Genomic DNA, 8,350 nt, shown 5'->3' on the forward strand with positions numbered 1-8,350 from the left:
AAATTAATATAAATAAATATTCCTATAATTAAATAAATTATTCCCTATTTAAAACTAAATACTTACCTATAAAATAAACCCTAAGATAGCTACAATATAACTAATAGTTACATTGTAGCTATTTTAGGTTTATATTTATTTTACAGGCAACTTTGTATTTATTTTAACTAGGTACAATAGTTATTAAATAGTTATTAACTATTTAATAGCTACCTAGTTAAAATAACTACAAATTTACCTGTAAAATAAATCCTAACCTAAGTTACAATTACACACTATACTACAATTAAATAAATTAAATTAATTAAATACAATTACCTACAATTAAATAAAAATAGCTAAAATTAACTAAAGTACAAAAAAAACTAATTCTAAATTACAGAAAATTAAAAAAAAATTACAAGAAGTTTAAACTAATTACACCAAATCTAAGCCCCCTAATAAAATAAAAAATCCCCCCAAAATAATAAAATTCCCTACCCTATACTAAATTATAAATAGCCCTTAAAAGGGCTTTTTGCGGGGCATTGCCCAAAGTAATCAGCTCTTTTACCTGTAAAAAAAAAATACACCCCCCCAACATTAAAACCCACCACCCACACCCAACCTTACTCTAAAACCCACCCAAACCCCCCTTAAAAAAAACTAACACTAGCCCCCTGAAGATCTCCCTACCTTGAGCCATCTTCACCCAGCCGGGCCTAAGTCCTCAACGAATCCGGGCGAAGTGGTCCTCCAGATGGGCAAAAGTCTTCATCCAATCCGGCCAGAAGAGGTCCTCCAGATGGGCAGAAGTCTTCATAAAAGCGGCATCTTCTATCTTCTTCCATCCGACGAGGAGCGGCACCATCTTGAAGACATCCGACGCGGAGCATCAATCGATCCCGACGACTAAACGACGAATGACGGTTCCTTTAAATGACGTCATCCAAGATGGCGTCCCTTGAATTCCGATTGGCTGATAGGATTCTATCAGCCAATCGGAATTAAGGTAGGAAAAATCCGATTGGCTGATCCAATCAGCCAATAGAATTGAGCTTGCATTCTATTGGCTGATCGGAACGGTGTAGGGGGGGCAGATTAGGGGTGTTTAGATTCGGGGTACATGTTAGAGTATTACGTGCAGACACTTCCCATAGGAATCAATGGGATATCGGGCAGCAGCAAACATGAGCTTTCGCTGCTGTCAGACTCCCATTGATTCCTATGGGATCCGCCGCCTATAGGGCGGCAGATTGAAAACCAGGTACGCTGGGCCAGAATAGTGGCGAGCGTACCTGGTTGTTCTTTGATAACTACCAAAAGTAGTCAGATTGTGCCGAACTTGCGTTCGGAACATATGGAGTGACGTAACCATCGATCTGTGTCGGACTGAGTCCGGTGGATCGTATGTTACATCACTAGATTCTACTTTTGCCGGTCTGTAGGGCTTGATAACTATGGCGAATCAGCCTCGCCACAAATACGCTGCGGAATTCCAGCGTATTTGCGGTTGACGGCTTGATAAATAGAGGCCTTTACCTCTTCTCATCACTAACACAGGCAAAGAGAATGACTAGAGGGGGAGGGAAGGGAGGGGCTATATATTCAGCTCTGCTGTGGAGCTCTTTGCCACTTCCTGCTGACCAGGAGGCGATATCCCACAAGTAAGGATGAAATCCGTGGACTCGTCATATCTTGTAAAAATTTTAGAAATCTAGGTATATTAAAATGCTTGGAGGGTAACATGATTAACAGTGACAGGGAGAAGGCTGAGGTACTAAACCAACTATTTTCTTCAGTATACACAAGAGAGGAACCAATGGAGGATACTTTGGAGCAAACTAGAACATGCCAGCCCATACCGTTAACTGGGTTATTTCTAGAGGATATCAGAAAAAAACTGGATAATATTAAGGTAAATAAAACTCCAGGCCCAGATGGAATACACCCAAGGATTTTACGGGAACTTAGCACTGTTATAGACAAACTTCGACTAATTTTTCAAGACTCATTATCCTCAGCCATAGAACCCCAGGATTGGCGTAAAGCTGATGTGATGCCACTCTTCAAAAACATAATTTATGTAAGAACTTACCTGATAAATTAATTTCTTTCATATTGGCAAGAGTCCATGAGATAGTGACGTATGGGATATACAATCCTACCAGGAGGGGCAAAGTTTCCCAAACCTCAAAATGCCTATAAATACACCCCTCACCACACCCACAATTCAGTTTAACGAATAGCCAAGTAGTGGGGTGATAAAATAAGTAGTAAAAAAGCATACAAAAAGAGGAACTGGAAATAAAATTGTGATTTTTAAAAAAAATCATAACCACCATAAAAAGGGTGGCCCTCATGGACTCTTGCCAATATGAAAGAAATGAATTTATCAGGTAAGATCTTACATAATGTTTTCTTTCATGTAATTGTCAAAAGTCCATGAGCTAGTGACGTATGGGATAGAAATACCCAAGAAATGGGAGACCACAGAAGAGTCACTAGAAAGGGAGGGATAAAATAAAAACTGCTATTTCCGCTGAAAAAATTAAATCCACAAAAAAATAAGACTTTCTTTTAAAAAAAAAAACATAAATTTCAAGAAAAAAACTTAAATCATAAGCAGAAGAATCAAACTGAAACAGCTGTCTGAAGAACTTTTCTACCAAAGACTGCTTCAGAAGAAGCAAATACATCAAAATGGTAAAATTTAGTAAATGTATGCAAAGAAGACCAAGTTGCTGCTTTGCAAATCTGATCAACTGAAGCTTCATTCTTAAAAGCCCAAGAAGTGGCGACTTATCTAGTAGAATGAGCTGTAATTCTCTGAGGCGGAGACTGTACCGCATCTACATAAGTGTTGTTAATCAAAAGCTTTAACCAAGATGCCAAAGGAATGGCAGAGGCTTTTTGACCTTTCCTAGGACCAGAAAAAAACAACAAATAGACTAGAAGTCTTCCTGAAATCTTTAGTAGCTTCGACATAATATTTCAAAGCTCTTACAACATCCAAAGAATTAAGGATGTAGAGATCTTTCAAGAGTATTCATGGGGTTAGGACACAAGGAAGGAACAACAATTTCCCTACTAATGTTGTTAGAATTCACAACCTTAAGAAGAAATTTAAACGAAGTCCGCGAAACAACATTATCCTGATGGAAAATCAGAAAAGGAGACTCACAAGAGAAAGCAGACAATCTCTTCTAGCTGAAGAGATAGCCCAAAGGAACAACACTTTCCAAGAAAGTAGTTTAATATCCAAAGAATGCATAGGCTCAAAAGGAGGAACCTGCAAAGCCTTCAAAACCAAATTTAGACTCCAAGGAGGAGAGATTGATTTAATAACAGGCTTCATACGAACTAAAGCCTGAACAAAACAGTGAATATCAGAATGATTAGCAATTTTTCTGTGAAATAAAACAGAAAGAGCAGAGATTTGTCCCATCAAAGTACTTGCAGACAAACTTTTATCCAAACCATCCTGAAGAAACTGTAAAATTCTAGGAATTCTAAAAGAATGCCAAGAGAATTTATGAGAAAGACACCATGAAATATAGGTTTTCCAAACCGATAATAAATCTTTCTTGAAACAGACTTACGAGCCTGTAGCATAGTATTAATCACTGAGTCAGAGAAACCTCTATGACTCATAAGCGTTCAATTTCCATACCTTCAAATTTAGCGATTTGAGATCCTGATGGAAAAACAGCCATTGAGACAGAAGGTCTGGCCTTAAAGGAAGTGGCCAAGGTTGGCAACTAGACATCGGGACAAGGTCTGCATACCAAAACCAGTAAGGCCATGCTGGTGCTATCAGAAACACATGCAATTGTTCCAATATGATCTTGGAGATCACCCTTGGAAGGAGAGCTAGAGGCGGAAAAATGTAAGCAGGTTGGTAAAACCAAGGAACTGCTAACGCATCCACCATCTCCGCCTGAGGATCTCTGGACCTGGAAAGGTACCTGGGAAGCTTCTTGTTTAGATGGGAAGCCATCAGATCTATTTCGGGGAGACCCCACATCTGTATAATCTGACAAAATACATCTGGATGGAGAGACCACTCCCCTGGATGTAAAGACTGACAACGGAGATAATCCGCTTCCCAATTGTCTACACCTGGAATATGCATCACAGAAATTAGACAGGAGTTGGATTCTGCCCAAGAAAGTATTTGAGATACTTCTTTCATCGCTAAAGGACTGCAAGTTCTCCCTTGATGATTAACATATGCCACAGTTGTGATATTATCTGTCTGAAAACGAATGAATAATTCTCTCTTTAATAGTGGCCAAGCCTGAAGAGCCCTAAAAATAGCACAGAGTACTAAAATATTGAATGGTAATCTCGCCTCTTGAGGATTCCACACTCCTTGTGCTGTCAGAGACCCCCAGACAGCTCCCCAACCTGTGAGACTTGCATCTGTTGAAATCACAGTCCAGGCAGGACGCACAAAAGAGGCTGCTTGAATAATTTAATGATGGACTAACCACCAGGACAGAGAGAGTTAAATGTTGGGATTTAAGTAAATCAACTGTGATATTTGAATATAATCCCTGCACCATTGATTCAGCATGCAAAGCTGCAGAGGTCTCATATGAAAACAAGCAAAGGGGATAGCGTCCGATGCTGCAGTCATGAGACCTAAAACTTCCATGCATATAGCCACTGAACGGAATGATCGAGACTGAAGGTTTCGACAGGCAGAAACCAATTCCATTCGTCTCTTGTCTGTTAAAGACAAAGTCATGGACACTGAATCTATCTGGAAACCTAAAAAGGTGACACTTGTCTGAGGAATCAAGGAACTCTTTGGTAAATTTATCCTACAACCCTGTCTTCCTAGAAACAACACAAGTTGATTCGTGTGAGATTCTGCTAAATGAAAAGATTGAGCCAGTACCAAGATATCATCCAAATAAGGAAACACCGCAATACCCTGCTCTCTGATTACAGATAGAAGGGCACCAAGAACTTTAGAAAAGATTCTTGGAGCTGTTGCTAGGCCAAATGGAAGAGCAACAAACTGGTAATGCTTGTCTAGAAAAGAGAATCTCAGAAACCGATAGTGGTCTGGATGAATCGGAATATGAAGATACGCATCCTGTAAGTCTATTGAGGACATGTAATGACCTTGCTGAATAAAAGGCAGAATAGTCCTTATAGTCACCATCTTGAAAGTTGGGACTCTTACAAAATGATTCAAAAACTTCAGATCCAGAACTGGTCAGAAAGAATTTTCCTTCTTCGGGACAATGAATAGATTTGAATAAAAACCCAGACCCTGTTCCAGAATTGGAACTGGTACAATCACTCCTGAAAGCTCTAGATCTGAAACACATTTCATAAAAGCCTGAGCTTTCACAGGATTTGTTGGAACGTGAGAGAGAAAAAAATCTTCTCACAGGAGGTCTTATTCTGAAACCTATTCGATACCCCTGGGAGACAATATTCTGAATCCAATGATTCTGAATGGAACCTGCCAAAACATCTTGAAATAATTTCAATCTGCCCCCCAACAGGAAAAACTGGATCGAGGGCCGCACCTTCATGCAGTCTTGGGGGCTGGCTTTGGTTTCTTGTAAGGCTTGTATTTATTCCAACTCGAGGAAGGCTTCCAATTGGAGCCAGAGTCCTTAGGGGAATAAGCTCTAGATTTGCCTTTAGACTTTTTATCTTGAGGCAAAAAAACTCCCTTTCCCCCAGTAATAGTGGAAATAATTGAATCCAACTGGGAACCAAACAAATTATTACCCTGGAATGAAAGAGATAGTAACCTAGATTTAGATAGCATGTCAGCATTCCATGATTTGAGCCATAAAGCTCTTCTAGCTAAAATAGCTAAAGACATAGATTTAACATTTACCTTGATGATATCAAAAATAGCATCACAGATAAAATAATTAGCATGTTGAAGCAAATGAACAATGCTAGGCAAATCAGAGTCTTTTTCCCGTTGTGCTAAGCTATCCAACCAAAAAGTTGATGCAGCCGCAACATCAGCCATAGAAATGGCAGGTCTGAGCATATAGCCAGAATGCAAATAAGCTTTCCTTAGATAAGATTCCATTTTCCTATCTAAAGGATCCTTAAAAGAGGTGCTATCTTCCATAGGAATAGTAGTACGTTTAGCAAGAGTAGAAATAGCCCCATCAACCTTAGGGACTTTTTCCCAAAACTCTAATCTAGCCACTGGCAAAGGATACAACTTTTTAAACCTTGAAGAAGGAACAAAAGAAGTACCAGGTTTAGACCATTCCTTATCAATCACATCAGAAATGGCATCAGAAACAAGAAAAACCTCAGGAGTAGACACAGGAGGTTTTTAGACAGAATTTAAATGTTTACTGGATTTATTATCAAGAGGACTAGACTCCTCAATATCCAAAGTTATTAACACTTCTTTTATCAGTATGTTGTCGGTCATTACAAATTTCATCAGTATTATGAGAACATCCGGAAATGACGCAACTCGCGCCAAAGAACCTAGCGTCAACTAAGACGCAGGAAATGACGAACTTGCGTCATGATGCAGGAAATGACAAACTTGCGTCATGACGACGCACATGCGCGCCCTAAAAAAATTCTCACACCAAGAATGACACAATAAATAACAGCAGTTTGTGCCCTCGCGAGCCTAATTTGCCCGTAAGTTTTCCAAGAAGAAATTAGTCAAATCGAAAAAAGACTATACCCCAGGTAAGACAAACTTCCTAAATATGATTCCAATGATGAAACTGCTGGACTGCAAAGGGAAATACGCATAGACCTGACTCATGGCAAATATAAGTAAAATACATATATTTAAAACTTTACATTAATACATAAAGCGCCAAACCATAGCTGAGAGTGTCTTAAAATAATGATACATACTTACCGAAATACACCAATCCACATATAGCAGATAGCCAAACCAGTACTGAAAACTATCAGCAGAGGTAATGGTATATAAGAGTATATATCATCGATCTGAAAAGGGAGGTAGGAGATGAATCTCTACGACTGATAACAGAGAACCCTTGAAAAGATTTCCTGCGAGGGAAACCATGAAATCAATAGGCAATACTCTCTTCACATCCCTCTGACAAACACTGTACTCTGAGAGGAATTGGGCTTCAGAATGCTTAGAAACTCTTATCATAGATGAAATCATAAAAAACAAGCACAAACTTACTTCACCACCTCCATAGGGAGACAAAGTTTGTAAAAATGAATTGTGGGTGTGGTGAGGGGTGTATTTATAGGCATTTTGAGGTTTGGGAAACTTTGCCCCTCCTGGTAGTTTTGTATATCCCATACATCACTAGCTCATGGATTCTTGACAATTACATGAAAGAAAAGGGAAGCCGGGCTGATCCAGGAAGCTATAGACCAGTTAGTCTGACATTATTAGTGGGGAAGATACTTGAAGGGATTATATTGATGTGCATGTTCGTGTAAACAAGATTATGAGTTCAAATCAGCATGGTTTTATGAGAAATAGATCATGTCAAAATAATCTAATTAGTTTCTACACCGAAGTAGGTAAAAATATAGATATGGGGAATCAGTGGATGTGATATACTTATATTTTGCAAAAGCGTTTGATACAGTGCCACAGGAGAGATTAATGTACAAAATTAAGGGACTGTGAATAGCTGGAAATGTTTGCTTATGGATATATAACTGGATAAAAGATAGGGAGCAATGAGTAGTAGTAAATGGATCATACTCAGATTGGACAAAGGTACTCAGTGGAGTCCCCCCAGGGATCAGTACTGGGCCCAGTTCTTTTTAATATTTGGAGCAATACTTGGAGCAAGAATTAAATAGAAACATCTCTATTTTTGCAGATGATACAAAGTTATGTAAGGTCATTAGGTCAGAGCAGGATGAACTTTTGTTACAAGGGAATCTGCAAAAATTAGAAGTATGGGCAGGTAAATGGAAAATGAGATTTAATACAGGGAAATGTAAGGTTCTACATTTTGGAAGTAAAAATAATGCAATGTATTATTTAAATGGGACAAGACTTAGCCAAACAGAGGAGGAAAGGGATTTAGGAGTAGTAATAGATAACAAGCTAAAGCTAGAAAGCATAATTCTGCCACTATATAAATCCCTGTTAAGATCTCACCTCTGCAGATCTGGGGACCTCTCAGAAGTGCAGTTCTGGGGACCTCTCTCAAAAAAAGACATTGCAGACCTAGAAAAAGTTCAGAGAACAGCAAGCAAAGCTAATAAGGGGAATGGAGAATTTAAGCTATGAGGAGAGTTTAGTCAAACTGGGTCTGTTTTCTCTAGAAAAAGGCACTTGAGGTGACATGATTACTTTATATAAATATATTCAAGGCCCATATACAGAGATGGCAGAAGCTCTGTTTATTCC

The sequence above is a fragment of the Bombina bombina genome, chromosome 8, assembly GCF_027579735.1.
Source record: "Bombina bombina isolate aBomBom1 chromosome 8, aBomBom1.pri, whole genome shotgun sequence".
NCBI classification, from domain to species: domain Eukaryota; kingdom Metazoa; phylum Chordata; class Amphibia; order Anura; family Bombinatoridae; genus Bombina; species Bombina bombina.